This window comes from Phascolarctos cinereus, unplaced genomic scaffold (genome assembly GCF_003287225.1).
Source record: "Phascolarctos cinereus isolate Bilbo 61053 unplaced genomic scaffold, phaCin_HiC Scaffold_4;HRSCAF=312, whole genome shotgun sequence".
Taxonomy (NCBI): domain Eukaryota; kingdom Metazoa; phylum Chordata; class Mammalia; order Diprotodontia; family Phascolarctidae; genus Phascolarctos; species Phascolarctos cinereus.
This window is the reverse complement of record NW_027555847.1, coordinates 202,580,353-202,599,270: the sequence shown is the minus strand read 5'-3', so window position 1 is coordinate 202,599,270 and position 18,918 is coordinate 202,580,353. Positions and strand designations below refer to the sequence as shown.

The window sequence follows — 18,918 nt, the reverse complement described above, 5'->3', positions numbered from 1 at the left end:
GTGACATACACATCCAAGTTATGTGCCTCATAGAGCATCAGCTGATTTAGATCAATGTACTATAGACAAAGTACCCCGTTGGAAATGAAGACTGGTGGGCATATGTACAGTTTTAAATGCATGTGTGCACACTCTTTTACCACTCCCTCTTTTTGTGGCAATGATTTCATTTTGAAGTGGCACCAATAAAATTCTCAGTTCAGAGAGACAGGAAATGATGATCTAATAAAAAGAAATGTAGATCTGTTTCTGTGAAGGCTGTTGGGAAGGTGTTTTGACATCATGAAGAAAAAAAAAACACAGTTGTTTTCTTCTTTTGGGGGCCTGTCAAGGGAAATTAACAATTCAGACACATTTAACTTCAAAGGCTTCCTTAACCCATTGCAGATTTATTTTTTTAATTTTACCAGGAGACTGACTGAGGCATCTGGAATATAACCACACTCAGGCATAGTGAATACGGGCAACCACTGACATAGCTTTTGGATGGTAAAAAGGGGAACAATTTTCAATTTGTATGGCTGTGTGTGTGTGTGTGTGTGTGTGTGTGTGTGTGTGTGTGTGTCCCAGCCTCAGTTATCCAGGTTTCAATGGATTTAAGCAATGATGAAAATGGTAAAAACAAAGGGTCGCGTTAAGCTCATCTTTCAATTTTTACAGACTTAAAAACCTTATAAAGTAAGTCTTTTCCAAAGAGCTCTCTAGATAATAAGTAAGATTGGAGCTAGGAAAGATTAGAGCTTTATATCAAACCATCTGCGTTTGTACAGCCCTGCCAGGTCCTTTCAAGGGAAATCAAGTCCATAAATCCACCAGAAAGAACTTAAAAACAGCATAAATTCATTTTAGAGAGGGCCATGGAATAGCTGCTTCCTCACTCCATGTGTCAATCCAACCTTGGATGGTGTGTGTGCCTATATGTACATGTATAAAAGAAAGAGAATAGGAAGTGTGTATGGGAGAGAGAGAGTGAAGGAGAAAGAAACAGAGACAGAAAGAGACAGAGAGACAGAGACATAGAATGGATTCCAGTAGGCCTTTGGTGACTCACTATAGGTTACTTTTTTTCCCCCTCAGTTAAGTCAAACACTATCCAGTTTGATGACCCATGAAGCCACACTTATATTAAGTACTGTTCTTAGAGTATGTGTAGAATGAGACATATTTCTTTTAACACAACCAATAAGGGATTTTTCTTTTGCTTTACTATGCATGGAATTTTTTTTTCTTTTTCCAATGAGGTGGACATGGGAGGAAGGGAGGGAGATAAAATAGATTTCTGCTCATTAAAAACATAAAACTTAATTAAAGAAAACCTCAAACCACCTTAGAACCTGAGCAGACTGAGAACCAGCACTTCCATGCCCCAAGGGTGCTCTTTAAAGAGCCTGTGCTTCTGTGGACTCAGAGACCAGGAGCTGAGTGCTAACTCAACCTAAAAGATTTTATAGGGGAGTCTCATCCCCTGCCACTATGTGGAGAGAGGCTATGTGACTAGTACCAGGTGTGAGTTTAGCACGGACTGAAAAACCTGAAAGAATTCCACACCACCCATACTCCCTATCCTACATCCCAAGCTTCCCTGTGCTTAGGTGAACCAGTTGTGAATACTAGTGCCACCAGCATCAGTGCCATATTCAGTCATTACAGGTCCCTGGCAGGTGGAGGCCCTGGTTCTGCAGTGGGCAAACTCTGAGCTCCTCTTCCTTTTAATCCTTTGATTCAGACTCTTCAGCTGCTGAGACAAAAAATGCCTTTCCCTTCCTGCTTCCCCCTGTATTTTCCTCCTCAGTCCTGTGGTCCACTGATCTCCCATTTTGTTGTGTCCTCCGTAACCCCAGCTCTATTGTTAATAAACTCTTCTTCATCTTCTTGTCTTTACCTCATGCTTTCCCCAATCCCCATTTTTTCAGCCAATGGCAACCTGGCTTCCCCTGGAAAACACTGCATCCTCAATCAACCAGTTAATCTCCCAATCCACAGACATTTCTGAAGTACTTATTATGCACTTAGCACTTACGTGCTAGGGATGTAAAAGACATAAATTTAACTGTCTTTGATAAGTTTATAGTCTACAGGAGGAGAAAACATGTTCTCACAAAAAGCAAATACAAATACATACATATATATGTGAATATATCTTAATATCTCTTTATATGGCTATATATATAAAAATATATAATATATATTCTTTAGCTGTCTTACTTTCAGGGGACAGCAAGTCCATAAATCCACCAGAAAGAACTTAGAAACAGCAGAAATTCATTGCAGAGACATATAAATGACATATAAATGTTTATACATCTATATGAATACTGATATCTATAGAAATCTATAGATAGATATCACTCTAGATATTATATATATGTCCCCTCTATGCCTTTCCATAAGCTGTCCTCATGTCTGGAATATACTTCTCTTTACCTTTATCTCTTAAAATTCCTAGCTTTCTTTTTGGCTTAGCTCCAGTGTGACCTCTTTCACAAAACCTCAGTTGATTCTCCCCAATTTTTGGTACTCAATCCCTCCTGAAATTGGACATTATTTATGTGTATGGATGTTATGTCTCCTCCCATTCCTGAATACAATGCAGAATATAAGCTCCTTAAGGGCAAGGATTGGTCTGTTTTTGCCTTTGTATCCCCACGGTCTAGCATGGTGGCTTGTGCCAAATGGGCACATAATGTTAACTGAGTTGAGTTGAATTGTTGTCAGTCATCAGAATGGAAGCTTTTATCCCAGTCAGATTCCAGAATATGTCATTCTTTTTATCTTCCCTACAACCTATGGTGCCAACCCTTACTTTCTTTCAGAAATGATTCTACTGGGTGGTAGAAAATGGTTTTTAAGCACTGACAGAAGAGTTTTTACTGCATGAGAACTCATTCATATATATCATCTGTATCTCAATTTCTCTGCTAAGCATGTCTTTATTCTTCCAGGATAGGGCTCTACTGTAAACCTTTTTTGTGAATCATTAAGGAGAGAATCTGTTATTTAGTCATTTATAGACCATACCCGGGAAGAGGAAAGATTTCATAATTTATGATTTAAAGACTAAACCATATGCACATTTGCTGTTAAGGGTGACTTGCATGAATATTTATCCACTTGAAAGTTTCTTTCCTGTGGGTCTAGTCTTAGCAGCTCTGACTTAATATGTAAATCCTGTCACAAAAGTTAAAGATATAATACATATCACCTTCCTAGGTAACTTCTAGAATTTATGAGAAAGTTTCATTGAAAGCATTCATTTCAAGGCTTAGGCTATTAACTGAGAACTATCTGAAGAATCATTGTGCACTCAGCCAATAATTATGTTACACTATATGATGGAGAACTTGATGATTCTACGAAGCATCTCTGGGTTCCTCAAAAGAAAGTGTTAGAAATCTTTAATTTGTTACATCATCTTTTGGTCCCATTTCAGTATAACTGATTGTTTGGAACACAGAAATGTTTCAGAACTTCAAAAGCTTTTCTAGATAAATGGTTTTTATTCTAAAAATTCAATGGAGCACACTGCTCCTTTCTTTATACAGGTAGGGGGATTATGGATATAGAATATTGCATGTATATGGCAGACCTGTTAGGATCACTTTGCTGAATTGCTTTTTTTTTCTCTTTCTTTTAAAATCTCTGTTACAAGGGATAGTGCCTTGGGTGCTGGGAAGAGAGATGCTCAGAAAAGCATAAGGTCCAATAACAAAAGGCATCAATAAAATTTAAATTGTAAAAAAATCAATGGAGCAAAAGACCTTACAAGGCCAATACCCCACCTGTCATCATTAAAAATAAAAAGCCTATTCACAACATGACTAATATGGAAATATGTTTTACATGATTGCACACAAAAAAACCTATTTCAAATTGTTTATTGTCTTAGGGAAGGGGGAGGTGGGAGAGGGAGGAAAAAAATCTGAAACTCAAAATTTTTTAAAAATTGCATTTAAAATAGTCATTACATGCAATTGGGAAATATTATTAAAAATAAAAACAAAACTGTTTTTAAAAAGCCTCACTCATATTGATAGAACTGCTTTTAATGAGGCACCAATGATATGGTTATCAGAATAAATCACAAGTAAATTACTATTTCATATAAGGAAAAAAAGCACTGACATATTTCTGTTGTCATTTGAAATTGTAACTTACAGCAGGCAAGAAAATGTTGGGTTCATTTTAAATTAAGCTTTGAATACCACATGTCACATAAATTAAAACTAAATGGAAAACTACCTCAGAGCTTGACAGGAGATGGGGGGTGGGGAAGGAATTGATTTCTTCATATGGCCAAAAATAAAAATAGAAATTATTTACTGCAAGAGTTCTCAATCTTTTTTGTGACATAGAATCCTTTGGAACTCTGGTGAAGACTATCACCTCCTCAGAAAGTTTTTAAATATATAAAATCAAATACACAGGATAACAAAGGAAACCAATTATATTGAAACAGTTTATCTATCTATCTATCTATCTATCTATCTATCTATCTATCTATCTATCTATCTATCTTTAAAGGTCATGAACCCCAGGTTAAGAACCCTTGATTTAATAGGACATTTGGGACACTACAATGAACTAAATAGACAACTATAAATAGAATTACAACCTATAAAAGACTTCTGCTGTAAAGGAAGAAGAGAAATTATATGAAGAATTTGATAATGTCCTCTAGAATAACTTGACATACATGTAAATGCTCCATGATTTTGATATGAGGGTGGGAACAATGGAAATTGGATTGTAAAATGTGACTTAGGGAAAAAAGAAACAAAAGAAGTTAAAGATGCTGGCCAGCTCCCAGGCAATATGGATCTATATCTGCTCATGTCTCCTTTGGCTAGACTGTAACTTTCTTGAGGGCAAGGCCTCAAGAAGCCTTTTAATTTTTATTTTTGTATACCCAGTGTTTAGCACTCTGTCTGGCACATAGTAAATGCTTAAGAAATACTTGTTAATTGATTGATGTAAACTATTTAGAAGCCTCAAAAAGAGAGTTAGAATGTACTGGATCTTGTGCCTATTGAAGAATATGACAAAATATGAAAATGATTATATCTTAACAGATAGAAATCAAAGAAATGACTGATGCAGCAGTCATTTTAGAATTCAGTAGATATTTGTAAATAAATTAAGGATGTTAACAATGTTAGAAAAACTGGGGATGACAGATTTTTGTCAATTACTGATTTGAAATCTTAAACAGTATCCTTTTTCATACTTTATAGAAGCTGATAATTTTCTAAGGTATAAAGAATCTATAAATAAATGCAAAAGCTTTTTGTGGTGGCAAAGAATTGGAAATTGAGGGGATGCACATCAGTTAGGGAATGGCTAAAGAGGTTGTGGTATATGAATATAATGGAATATTATTGTGGTACAAGAAATGATGAGCAGGATGATATCAGAAAATCTCTACCTTCCCCTAGTTGCTTAAAAAAAATCTATTTAAGTTGTGGTATATGAATGTGGAATACTATTGCTCTATAAGAAATGATGAGCAGGCAGATTTCAGAAAAACCTGGAAAGACTTCCATGAAGTGATGCTGACTGAAGAGGGCAGAACCAAGAGAACACTGGAACACTGTGCAATGATCAACTATGAGTGACTTAGCTCTTATGAGCAATACTGTGATCCAAGATAATTCCAAAAGATTCATGATGGAGTCTGAATGCAGTATACTATTTTTACTTTTTTTGTTTTTTCCTTCTCATGGTTTTTTCCTTTTGTTCTGATTGTTCTTTCACAACATGACTAATGTGGAAATATGTGTGATTGTACTTGTATAACCTATATCATATTGCTTGCTGTCTTGGGGATGGGGGAGGGAGAAAAATTTGGAACTCAAAATCTTATAAAAATGCATGTTGAAAACTCTCTTTACATGCAATTGGAAAAAAATAAATGCAGAGAGAACTATTCAGTGTTTTATAACACATAACAATAGAACGTATAATTAATAAAGAGAATATGAACAAAGGGCACATGCCAAATAATATTGCCTTAAAATAAGGATATCAAAGAAGAATCTTTGAACTACTAATAAATAATTAGATTAAGGAAAATCATTAACAAGAAAGCAACATACTCAAATCTGTGGGATGGAATTAAAGCCAGTCCTAAGGGAGCTCTTTATATCTTTGAACACTTATGTGAGCAAAAGAAAGAAAAGGGAGATCAATGATGTGAACATGTAATTAAAAATTCTGGAAAATCAACAAAATAAAATCAGTTTTTACTTGGGGAGTTGGGAAATACTTCATGGAAGAGGTGACATTTGATCTAGTCCTTGAAATATAGCAATGAAAAAAATGATGGTTTGAAAAGTATAGATGGGTGGGTAAAGGTTTTTTTAGGATAGAAGTATCTTGAGGTTGAAAGAAGGCTAGAAGAAAAAATAAGCCAGGGTAGAAGATCAAATACATATGTCAGAAAAAGAAAATACCAGTACAGAAAATAAAGTGGCTTAGATGTCAGGAAAAGGAGTAAGTCTAAAGGTTTCGCATTATTAAGTGGAATGACAGCTCTTTCATATTGAAGGGAATATAAAAACATAGATACAGAGAAAGAGATGTGCTAAAGTAGGGAGGGAGGTAAGGTAGGAGTTAATGTTGGACAGCCCCAATTTTCTTGGTGAAGAAGGAGACAAAGTTTTTGGATAAAAGTGAAAATACTGATGGTTTAAGAACAGAGAAGATAAATAGGATGTGATGAGAGGTTGATTTGCTCAGCTATCAGTGAAAGGTGAATAAAGCATTGCCAGGCCATTAAGGATGGACCTAGTTGAAGAAAGCATAATTTTGTATGGGGCTAGTTTTCTTTCTTTGGCAATGCTCCTCATCCCAGGAGCGGAATAATAATAATAATAATAACAATAATAATAGTAAAGAGTGGCGAACTAGCATGGTATGCATGACTGTGTGTGCTACTGGTAGTAAGATAGATACAAAGAAATTGGAATACTATGAAACTAGATACCATGGAATCTAGGCTGGAGAGGGATTCTTGTGTAGACAGAGTAGATTAACGGACAAGATGAAGTGAGAGGAGTGGAGTGGTTTGCTGCTGGTTTTTTCATATATAAAACAGAGATAACACTTGCCTTGCCTCCCTTCCAGAGTTCCTGCAAGGATCAACAAATAATACATTTGGAGACATTTGCAAGAAAGTATAACACACTATTCAAAAACATTACCATTGCTTATTCTGAAAGCTTAAGTCAGAGGTAATTTGGTGATCTCAATACTATAAACCTGTTTTCAAGCATATTTACACTTCAGTCAGCTTTGGATGTCCTTAAGTGATTTTTTCACACTTCACAGATATTTGACTGAAGGAATATAATCTCATTGCCAGAGCTTTCATGTTACAAAAGCCACTTTAGGTCAATCATAGATTGTAGTACTGTATTTCACTACATAATTGTCACAGATTTTATGCCAATTTTTTTTAAAGTGGGATGCAGCCATGATATGAAGATTTTTTTTTAATTTGTGCTACATTACTTTAAAAATCATTTATTACAAAACTGTCTTTGGTGCAAGATTAGGATGCATGGAATACTTGTGAATATACGTTAAAATTGGGAAGATGCAAGTTTTACCATATCATGTGACTTACTCATGGCAGCTTTGCCTGCCGGCCAGCTCCCCTTAAAAACCTATGGCTCTTCACTGGGTTGTGTGACAATACCGTTAGTACTGCAGCACTCTAAACAAACCACACAGGTCAGCTTCTGGAAATATATTGACAATGTGTTGTGCACTGAGAATTCTAGGCTTCTGGCTCACAATCCACAAGAGATAAATACATACCCATATACCACTGGGGAATACATTGCTGCTCTGTTTACCTTTTAAGCAGTATGACAAGCAGAATTAAACCACTGACAATTACATGATGAAAGGTTATAAACCAATTTTTGGACTGAGAAAACAGGGTGGGGCGATCATGTGGTGGTGACAATTACGTGGTGAAGTGTGGTATGCTGAAATTTGCATATTATTCTAATGGAATCAGCACTGTATGGTAGCCTCAAGCCAGGTCTCTCACCACAAATGCAGCATTGATCTGTGGTAAACTGTGGTAAACTCTATCTTGATTAAAGAGAAAAGACTAAAAGAAAATAAGCATGGACTTTGGAGTCCTATACTTCTGCCCTTCCCTGTCCTATCTCCCTCTCACTCTTCCTCTTCCTTTCCCTTTCTCTCATAACAGATTCAACTACAGACAAGCCATTGCAGTGGCACTACTTTCACTGAAATGACTATCATTTATTGGAACGGAGGATATTTAACCTGGAAAATGGAAGGGCAGACATGATAACTGTCTATAGGTATCTGAAAGGTTATGGGTTAGGCTTGGCCACAGGGAGCAGACTAGAGTCAATGGGTAGAAATTATAAACAAAAAAAAAATTAGCCTTGATGTAAGGAAAAATTCTTTAATGATTAGAACTACTCCAAAATAGAATGGACTGGCTCTAGAAGTAATATATCCTGGATAGAACACTGGCCCTGGAGTCAGGAGGACCTGAGTTCAAATCTGGCTTCAGACACATAATACTTACTAGGTGTGTGACCGTGGGCAAGTCACTTAACCCCACTGCCTAGCCAAAAAAAAAAAAAAAAGAAATGTAATAGGTCCTATTAATGCATTGTTGGTGGAATTGTGAATTTATCCAACCCATTTGGAGATCAATTTGGAAATATGCCCAAAGGGCAATCAAATTATGCATACCCTTTGATTTAACAATACTACTACTAGGTCTATATCCCAAAGACATCATAAAAAAGGTAAAAGGACCTACATATACAAAAATATTTATAGTAGCTCTTTTTGTGGTGGCAAAGAAATGGAAATTGAGAGGATGCCCATCAACTGGAGAAGGGCTAAACAAGTTATGGTATATGAATGTAATGGAATACTATTATGCTACAAGAAATGATAAGGGGCAGCGAGGTGGCACAGTGGATAGAGCACCGGCCTTGGAATCAGGAGGACCTGAGTTCAAATCCGGCCTCAGACACATAACACTCACTAGTTGTATGTCTCTAGGCAAGTCACTTAATCCCAACTGCCTCACCAAAACAAAAAAAGAAAAAAAGAAAGAAAGAAAAGAAATGATAAGCAGGCAGATTTCAGAAAAACCTGACTGATGCTGAGGGAAGTAAGCAGAACCAGAACACCATACACAGTAACAGTAACATTGTGTGATGATCAACTATGATTGACTTTGCTCTTCTTAGCAACACAATAATCCAAGACAATTCCAAAAGACCCATGATGGAAAATGTTATCCACATCCAAAGAAAGAACTATGGAGTGTGAATGCAGATTGAAGCATAGTACTTTTACTTTCTTTGCGTGTGTGTGTATATGTTTTCCTTTTGTTCTGTTTCTTCTTTCACAACATGACTAATGTGGAAATATGTTTTACATGATTGTACATGTATAACCTATATCAGTTTGCTTGCCATCTTGGGGGAGGAGGGGAGAGTGAGGAAAAAAATTCTTAACTCAAAATCTTTCAAAAGTGATGTTGAAAATAGTCGTTAAATGTAATTAGAAAAAATAAAATATTATTATATAAAATTTTTTTAAAAAGAGAAGTAACAGGTCTTCTCTCACTGGGCTCTCTACTCCTGACTGATAACTCTCTGCCCAGGTCCACTGTTACAGGAAAAGCCCTAGTCATCCTTCCTAGCTCATTTACACCAGTACATCTCTCTCTCTCTCTCTCTCTCTCTCTCTCTCTCTCTCTCTCTCTCTCTCTCTCTCTCTCTCTCTCTCTTTTACTCATAAATATTTTATTTATCTATCTCAGTGTAATGGGAATTCGGCAAATACACAGAATGTCTTTCATGATGGTGAGGTGGCCCACTGGACTGAACTCCAGGCCTGCAGTCAGGAACACCTGGGTTCAAATCCTACTTCACACACTTAGTTGTTGTGTGACCTTGGGCAATTTGCTTCACCTCAGTTTTCCTCTCTGTAAAATGAAGCTATTAATAGCATCTATCTCTCAGAGTTTTTGTAAGGATCAAATGAAATAGTAAGTCTAAAGAGCTTAGCACTGTAAAGGCTACATAAATGTTAACTATTAGCAATTGATGGCATGAGTCATCCTGCATTTGTACCAGACCGTTCTGGGGCATGAAAGCAGGCACGTAATGAAGTACCTACTTTTTGGGTGTGCTCTTTTCATTCATTTTTCTCCATCAAAAATCAGGGAAGTTCAATAATTTATATGGACTATTTTTCTCACAACTACTAAATCCTTTTAAAGCTTATTTAGGGGAATGGGTGGGTAGAAGAAGAGTCCCATCTAGAATTTTTTATTATCTATGCAACTTGATTATACCTTATATATTATATATTAATTTATATATCATAAATTATACCTGTGCCTTTTAGTCTTAGAGAATTGCCAGGGTATACAATTAACACTTCCATATTGTGGGGGTCAGGGGCATAGCACCCCTGTGATCTGGAAAATCCATGTAAAAATTGTTGGCCCTCTTTTTGTACCAACGAAGTCTGAATTTTTTCTTTTCATTTTATGGGGTGTTTACAGTATTTTATTATAAAATTGGGTTGATATTATAGAATAGAGTACATATATTTTATGCATTTCTGAATTTTTAAATTTTTTCTGTGGTCTGCTGGCTTTTGCATGTTGTCTGCAGCTTCCACAAGACTCCTTGAAAATTCCCATTTAATTTTTTTAAATATAAATTTATTTATTTTTAGTTTTCAACATTTACTTCCACAAGATTTTGAATTCCAAATTTTCACCCCATCTTGCCCCTCCCCCCACCCCAAGATGGCATGCATTCTGAATACCCCTTCCCCTAGTCTGCCCTCCCTTCTATCTCTCCCCCCCCTTCTCTTATCCCCTTCCCCTTCTATTTTCCTGTAGGGCAGGATAGATTTCTGTACCTCATTTCCTGTATTTCTTATTTCCCAGTTGCATGTGGAAACATTTTTTTTAAACATGTGTTTTTAAAACTTTGGGTTCCAAATTTTCTCCCTTCCTCCCACCCCACCCACCCTCATTGAAAAGGCAAGCAACTCAATACAGGCCATACATGTGCAGTTATGCAAAACACTTCCATAGTAGACATGTTGTGAAAAACTAACTCTATTTCCCTTAATCCTATCCTGCCCCATTTATTCTATTCTTTCTTTTGACCCTGTCCCTCCTCAGAAGTACTTCCTTCTGATTACCCCTTTCCCAATCTGCCCTTCTCTCTATCATCCCCCTGCTCTTTTGTCCCCTTCCTTCCCTATTTTCCTGTAGGGTAAAACAGATTTCCATACCCAATTGAGTGTGTATGTTATTCCCTCCTTAAGCCAAATCCTATGAGAATAAAATTCCCTCATTTTCTCTCACCGTCCCGTTTCCCCTCCACTGTAAGAACCTTGTCTGTTTTGTGAGATAATGTACCCCATTCTACCTCTCCCTTTCTCCTTCTCCTAGTATAATCCTCTCTCACCCCTTAATTTTATTCTCCAGATATCACCCCTTCATCTTCAACTCACCCTGTGCCCTCTATCTATCTATCTATCTATCTATCTATCTATCTATCTATCTATCCATCATCTATACATACATATAATTTTTCCCCTCCCACTACCCTAATACTGACAAAGGTCTCATGAGTTATAAATATCATCTTTCCATGCAGGAATGTAAACAGTTCAGCCTTAATAAGTCTCTTATGATTTCTCTTTCCTGTTTACTTCTTCATGTTCCACTTGAGTCTTGTGTTTGAAAGTCAAATTTTCTATTCAGCTCTGGTCTTTTCATCAAGAATGCTTGAAAGTCCTCTATTTCACTGAATTACCATTTTTTCCCCTAAAGGATTATACTCAGTTTTGCTGGGTAGGTGATTTTTGATTGTAGTCCTATCTCCTTTGCCCTCCAGAATATTATATTCCATGCCCTGCGTGGAATTTAGAAGCTGCTAAATTTTGTGTTATCCTGATTGTGTTTCCACCATACTTGAATTTTTTCTTTCTGGCTGCTTGCAATATTTTCTCTTTGACCTGGGAACTCTGGAATTTGGCTACAATATTCCTAGGAGTTTTCCTTTGGGGATCCCTTTCAGGGGAGATCAGTGGGTTCTTTCAATTTCTATTTTGCCCTCTGGTTCTAAAATATCAGGGCAGTTTTCCTTGATAATTTCTTGAAAGATGATGTCTAGGTTCTTTTTTTGATCATGGCTTTCAGACAGTCCAATAATTTTTAAATTCTCTCTCCTGGATCTATTTTCCAGGTCAGTTGTTTTTCCAATGAGATATTTCACATTGTTTTCTAATTTTTCATTCTTTTGGATTTGTTCTACTGTGTCTTGATTTCTCATAAAGTCACTAGCTTCCAATTGCTCTATTCTAATTTTTAAGGAAGTATTTTCTTCAGTAAGCTTTTGGACTTCCTTTTCCATTTGGCCAATTTTGCTTTTTAGGGCATTCTTCTCCTCATTGGCTTTTTGGACCTCTTTTGCCATTTGGGTTAGGCTATTTTTTAAGGTGTTATTTTCTTCAGTATATTTTTGGGTCTCCTTTAGCAAGCTGTTGACTTGTTTTTCATGATTTTCTTGCATCACTTTCATTTCTCTTCCCAGTTTTTCCTCTACTTCTCTTACTTGCTTTTCAAAATCCCTTTCGAGTTCTTCCAAGGCCTGGAACAGATTAATATTTTTCTTGGAGGCTTTGGATGTGGGAGCTTTGACTTTGTTGTCTTCTTCTGGTTGTATGTTTTGATCTTCTTTGTCACCAAAGTAAGATAATATAGTCTGACTCTTTTTGCGAGGTTTGCTCATGATCCCAGCCAACTACTTGAGTTTTAAACTCTTTGTTAAGGTAAGGGTCTGCTTCCAATGTGGAGAATGTACTGTCCCAAGCTTTGGGGTTTGTTCAGCTGTTTTCAGAGATACTTCTAGGGACCTATAAATTTTCATTTCTTCCAAGATGGTATGGTAAGGGTCGTGGTGTTTACTCTCTTCCTGGCCTGTGCTCTGGTCTTTGAGTGACCAGCCGCAAGCAGTCTTTTCTCTTCTGGAACTATGAAGAGGGTTTCTTCTCTACCACCCCTACAAGCTCCACCACGCCAGCGCTCCTCCTCACCCCAAGACCACCACCTAGAACTGTGACCCAGATCCAAGCACGGGCAAAGCAAGAGATTTCTGCCTCAGCACCAGCAGAGATCCCTGCAGTCCCCCTCTGCTCAGCCACTTGATTCCCCCTCAGTCTGTGGGTTGGAAGCTCAGGACACAGCCATCGCTCCAGCTTCCTAGCTCTGTGCTCTGGAACTGGCTCTGACCTAGCTCATCTCTCACCACAAAAACAGACTTTTCCCACTGACCTTCTGAGTTGTCTTGAGAGTTCGTGGATTGAGGAGTCTGGAAACTGCCACAGCTGCCTGTGATTCAGTCCTCTGAGGCCTACTCCAGGTTCGCTGCAGCCTGTGTGCCCATGCCAAACTGCACTCCTCTACCTGCCTGGCACAATATGTCTTTCTGATTAACCATCCAGGCTGTCTTAGGCTGGAAATTTGTTTTACTCTGTCTCTTTGTGGGTTCTGCTGCTTTAGAATTTGTTTAGAGCCATTTTTTATGGGTATTTGGAGGGGTTTAGGGGAGAGCTCAAGCAAGTCACTGCTTTTACACTGCCATCTTGGCTCCACCCCTCCTATTTAATTTCTTATGTCAACCCATGATATATCAAAATCATGATGGGGAAAGTTGCACTGTGGAAGAAATAACTTGACCACCTGACAAATAACATGGCCACTTGACCATGGGATCACACAGGTGATATGTGTCAGAGGGAGGACTGAAACCCAACATCTTCCTGTCTCCATTGTGCCATGATGCTTCTCAGATATGTCTACTGCAAGTCAGATTCATTACAATGAAATCAAATTGAGCCTTTTACTGTAGTACTATTTGTTGTAGTAGGCTTTGGACTCCATTTCACTGGTTCTCACAACTCACCTGGGAATCAGGGAAAGGGTAGGTTATAATTACCCTAATTTTAGAGAAAAAGAAAGAGAAAGAGAAAAGATACTTGTCCCTGAGTAGGTCAGAGGCAGAGTTAATACTAAGCCTCTGGAATCCTGCTCTATCTCATGACTGGACTGAAAAGGAGAAGTTGAGGAAGACAGCAATGTGAGCCTTTTCCCAGGAAATCTAACAATGAACTTTTTTTTAATTTGGGCTAGGCAATGGGGTTAAATGACTTGCCCAGGGTCATACAACTAGTAAGTGTTATGTGTCTGGGGCTGGATTTGAACTCAGGTCCTCCTGAATCCAGGGCTGGTGCACTATCCACTACACCACCTAGCTGCCCCCAAATCTAACGATGGAAGAATGAAGAAAGCACACAAAGGAAGACATGAGGGAAATAAGTGGCAGGGGGAATGAAATAAGAGGACAGGGAAATGAGCAATGAAATGAGAAGGGAGAGATGAGCACTGGTACTGAGTATATGGGGGCAGGAAGAAATGAAGACAAGGAAACAGAGAAGGCGTGTATTCAGGGTACATTTGTGAGGGGCTGGGGGGTAGAATAAGCTAACAGCAGAGTTTGTCATATAGAAAGGGCCACATGGGGTCACAGCCATGCCCTGCTAACCAACTTATTTCTACAGACACATAATTGAGGTATTGGTCATTCTGCTCAAGTTGAGAGGGTACTTCTCATACAGTTCAGTACTTGTTTGCTCCTGGCTGAAGAAGAGATAGAATTACATACAGATGATTACCCACAAAGCAAATTACAACTGGTTTGGTTTTCACTACTCAATTTTTCTGAATAACTGTGAGTACCTTTTTCATGGCTATGTGGTTGTTTAATTAGTTGTGTCCAACCCTTTGTGACCCCATGGAGTTTGTCCAAAGGGTTTTCTCGGCAAAGATACTAGAGTGGTTTGCCATTTCCTTCTCCAGCGTATCCACATTTTACAGATGAGGAACTAAGGCAAATAGGAGTTAAATGACTTGCTCAGGGTCACACAGCTAGTAAATTTCTTGAGGGCACATTTCAACTCAGATCTTCCTGACTCCAGATCCAGTGCTCTATCCACTGTACCACCTAGTTGTTCCCTCTTTATGGCTATAGGAAAAAACTTTTTTTTTCTTCAGAATCCTGAAAAGTGTATCATTTCAATTTATTTTTAAAATTTTTTAGGATTTACATTGGAAAACCAATTATTCACTGGTTTTGAGTCATAAGCAACATGTCCAAATGATGAATTAATTAGTTCTCTTTCCTTCTTGGAGCTACTTTACATATATTCTGTATTAACTTATCTGTGCATTCCTTACCCCAATCCCCACTCCTGTAGAATGAAAACTTCTTGACAGCAGAGACCATTTCATTTTTGCCTTTTCATCCCAGAACAGAGTAGGTACTTAATAAGATTGTGTTTATTAATTGTTGAACTGAGACAGTTCTGAGTCTTAGGAGATTTCTTCCATGTCCAGCTTGTGTTATAACTGTACTTGTGATTTCATTGGTATAAGGGAAGGCTGGCACTTTATTTGCAACATACAAGTCTTAAAGAATTGCCTAGAACACTGAGGTTAAATGACATGACCAGGGTCACACAGCCAAGATGTGTCAGCGGCAAGACTGAACCCAGGTCTTCCTGGCTCCAGTGCCTCTCTTTATCCACTGCATTATGCTGTCTTATGTCCAAGCTAACATCCCAAAAAGATGCAATCATGGACCTTTTCCATCTAATGAAGAAAAAGAAAACTTATTATCTTTGATCACACATTGAGTTTTGCCTGAGCTGGAGCTACATGTTTCCTTTTCTTTATGAATTTAGAAGACTTTTATACTCTTCTAGATATACATGTATTTTTCCCTCTTGAATCTATTCCTGATGAAAGTAGGTTTCCAGAACCAACAGCCCTCCTCCCCCATCTAATTTCTCTATCGGTTCTTCCTCTCACACCTCATTTGTATAAAATAATTACTCTTTTTAGCTGTTCCTGAATGGTTTTACTTTTTAAAGTCATATCATACTCAAGTTGACCCCAATCTTTCTTACAAACTACCCAATTACTAATAACAATCTTAGACATACATTTTACATATATAAAAAGTAAACAGTCTGTCCTTATTGAGTCCCTTATAATTAGTCTTTAGCACGTACCTTATATTTCTCTTGGCTCTTGTATGTCAAATCTTCTATTAAGTCCAGGTTGTTTGTTTTTTTTTTTAAACAAAGTCCTGAAAATCTAACAGTTTATTAAATGTCCTTTTTTTTTCTTTCAGGATTATGTTTAGCTTTGCTGGGTACGATATTTTCAACTGGAACCCCAGTTCTTTTGCTCTTTGATATACAGTGTTCTAAGACCTGTGGTCTTTTAGTGTCGCTGCTGCTAGGTCTTGTGTGATTCTAATTGTGGCACTGCTATATTTAAACTGTTTTTTTTCTTGTTGCTTGTCATATTTTATCCTTAAGCTAGGGGATTTCAGAATTTGACTATAATATTCCTGTGGGTTTTCCTCATAGGATCTCTTTCAGGTAGATTTTTTTTTTTTTAATTTCTATTTTCCCCTCTTGTTCTAATGCTTCAGGAAAATTTTCTTCTTGTATTATTGTATCAAGATTCATTTTTTGATCATAGCTTTCAGGTAGTCCAATTATTCTAATGTTGTCTCTTCTTGATCTATACTCCAGATCAGTTGTTTTTCTTATATGTTTCATATTCTCTTCTATTTTTTTATTCTATATATTTTGTTTTATTATTTCTGGATCTCTTATAACTTCACTGGCTTGCCCAATTCTGATTTTCAAGGAGTCATTTTCTTCCTTAAGATTCTGGATCTCCTTTTCTAACTGGCTAACTTTCTTTTCATAATCTTCTTGTTTTTCTTGGAATTTTTAAAAAAAGTTTTTCCCTCAATCTCTCTCATTTGATTTTTAAAGTCTTTTTTATTTTTTTAGGCAATTGGGGTTAAGTGACTTGCCCTGGGTGACACAGCTAGTAAGTGTAAAGTGTTTGGTCTGAGGCCACATTTGAACTCGGGTCCTCCTGACTCCAGGTGCGGTGCTCTATCCACTGTACTACCTAGCTGCCCCTAAAGTCTTTTTAAAGTTGTTCTATGAATTCTTTTTGAGCAGGTGACAATTTGACATTGCTCTTTGGGGTAGAAGAGGATTTCTTTGCTTCAGTATCCTCCTCTGAAAATGAACCCCAGTCTTCTCTATTCCCAAAGTAACTCTTTATGGTTGGATTCTTTCTCCTTTGCCTGTGTTTTTTTCGTAGTAGCTTAGTTTTTATAATCACCGCTAATTCTGGGGTATGTGGCATGGTGCCTCTATCCTCAGATCCTCCTTCCGTTCCCCCATCTAGCCTGGAACTGCAACTAAGACCTCCAGCCTTCAGTAAGTGCCCACAGCCAGCAACACCCCACCCCGCTGCTTCTGCACCCACCAGGCATGTGCTGATTTCTTTTCGCCCCCACCAAACAGCCGCAGCACAGCTGGGTCTAGAGTTCCTTGTCAGCAGACAGAGGCTCCCATCTTCCCCGGCTCAAACCGCTAACACCTTTCACTGTCCCAGGGGTAAAAGTTCCTGCGGCTGTGGCTGAGGCAGCCTCCCAACCCAGCTAATCCCAGGGTTTAGCTGCTTGTTGTTTAAGCAGACCTAGGACCTAGCCTGGAGGTATTTACTCTTCACAGGGAACAAACCTCTTCCTGGGATTTTTTTTTTCAGATCTTCTGATTGCCAGGAGGACCCCTGTTCTGCCCCTACTCTTATTTATTTTTACCAGTCTATAATCGCCCTGATGTGCTATTTCATCTCATTTGTGGGGGAAAATCGTGAGAGTTTGGAATTTTCTGACCTACTCTGCCATCTTCCCAGAATCCTCTCCCTACATGTTTCCTTTTCAAAAATGATGTAATCATTAAAAAAAAAAATAAAAAATCCAAAACCATTTGGAAAATGTGAATTCTAATCAACCTTAAGTGCTTTTTACTAATCTGTTTAAAATTTTTTTTTAGTGAAAACCCATTTTCTCTCTCTCTCCCATCTCTCCCTCACCACTGAATTAAAAAAAAAAAAAGAAAAATTGTAACCAATATGCATAAGCAAGCAAAAATAATTCCCCATTGGCCATGTCCCAAAAATTTCTCTATTATTCTGCCCCTTGAGTCTACTACCTCTCTTTCAGGATGGGGTTCAGTCATGGTTGGTCACTGCATTGGTCAGAAATCTTACAGCTTTCAAACTAGTGTTGTCATTGTATGAATCATCCTGGTTCTGCTCACTTAACTCTGCACCAGTAGCTTCAAATGCTTTTTGCAATTCATCAACTTAAAAGGAGAAGTTGAGGGGAGAGCTAAAGAGGGTCAGAACACTGACCAAGACATAAGTTATGTCTTCCCAAGTATACTCTGTGAATCTAATGGAAACACTGCTGCACAAACTAGATTCCTTAAACCTATTCATGAAAGTACTTGAGCTACATTTTTAGGTTATCCCTACTTTTTAAGGGTCAAGATAAGGAATTTCATTTTGCCCTAAAGGTGGCAGCCATAGCAATATCCACAGATTCCAAAGATACAATTCTCATATACAGGCATACCTCATTCATTGCGCTTTACAGATATTACATTTTTTAAAAATTAAAGGTTTATGGCAGCCCTGCATCAAGCAAGTCTATCAGCAAATCTACCATTTTTCCAACAGCATGTGCTCATGTTGTGTATCTCTGTTACATTTAGGTGATCCTTGCAATATTTCAAACATTTTCATTATATAATATCTGTTACGGTGATCTGTGATCAGTGGCTTTTGTTGCTATTGTATTTGTTTTGGGGCACCATGAACCTTGCCCATATAAGATGGCTAACTTAATTGGTAAATATTATGTGTCTTCTGACTGTTCC

At 37.7% G+C, this 18,918-nt stretch overlaps 1 protein-coding gene across 2 annotated transcripts in view; it reads right to left on the bottom strand.

Moving 5' to 3' along the window:
- The window catches only part of PALM2AKAP2 (PALM2 and AKAP2 fusion), a 262,368-nt gene that overhangs the window by 120,466 nt on the left and 122,984 nt on the right, over nucleotides 1–18,918 (bottom strand). The gene's annotated exons all lie outside the window — the stretch shown is intronic.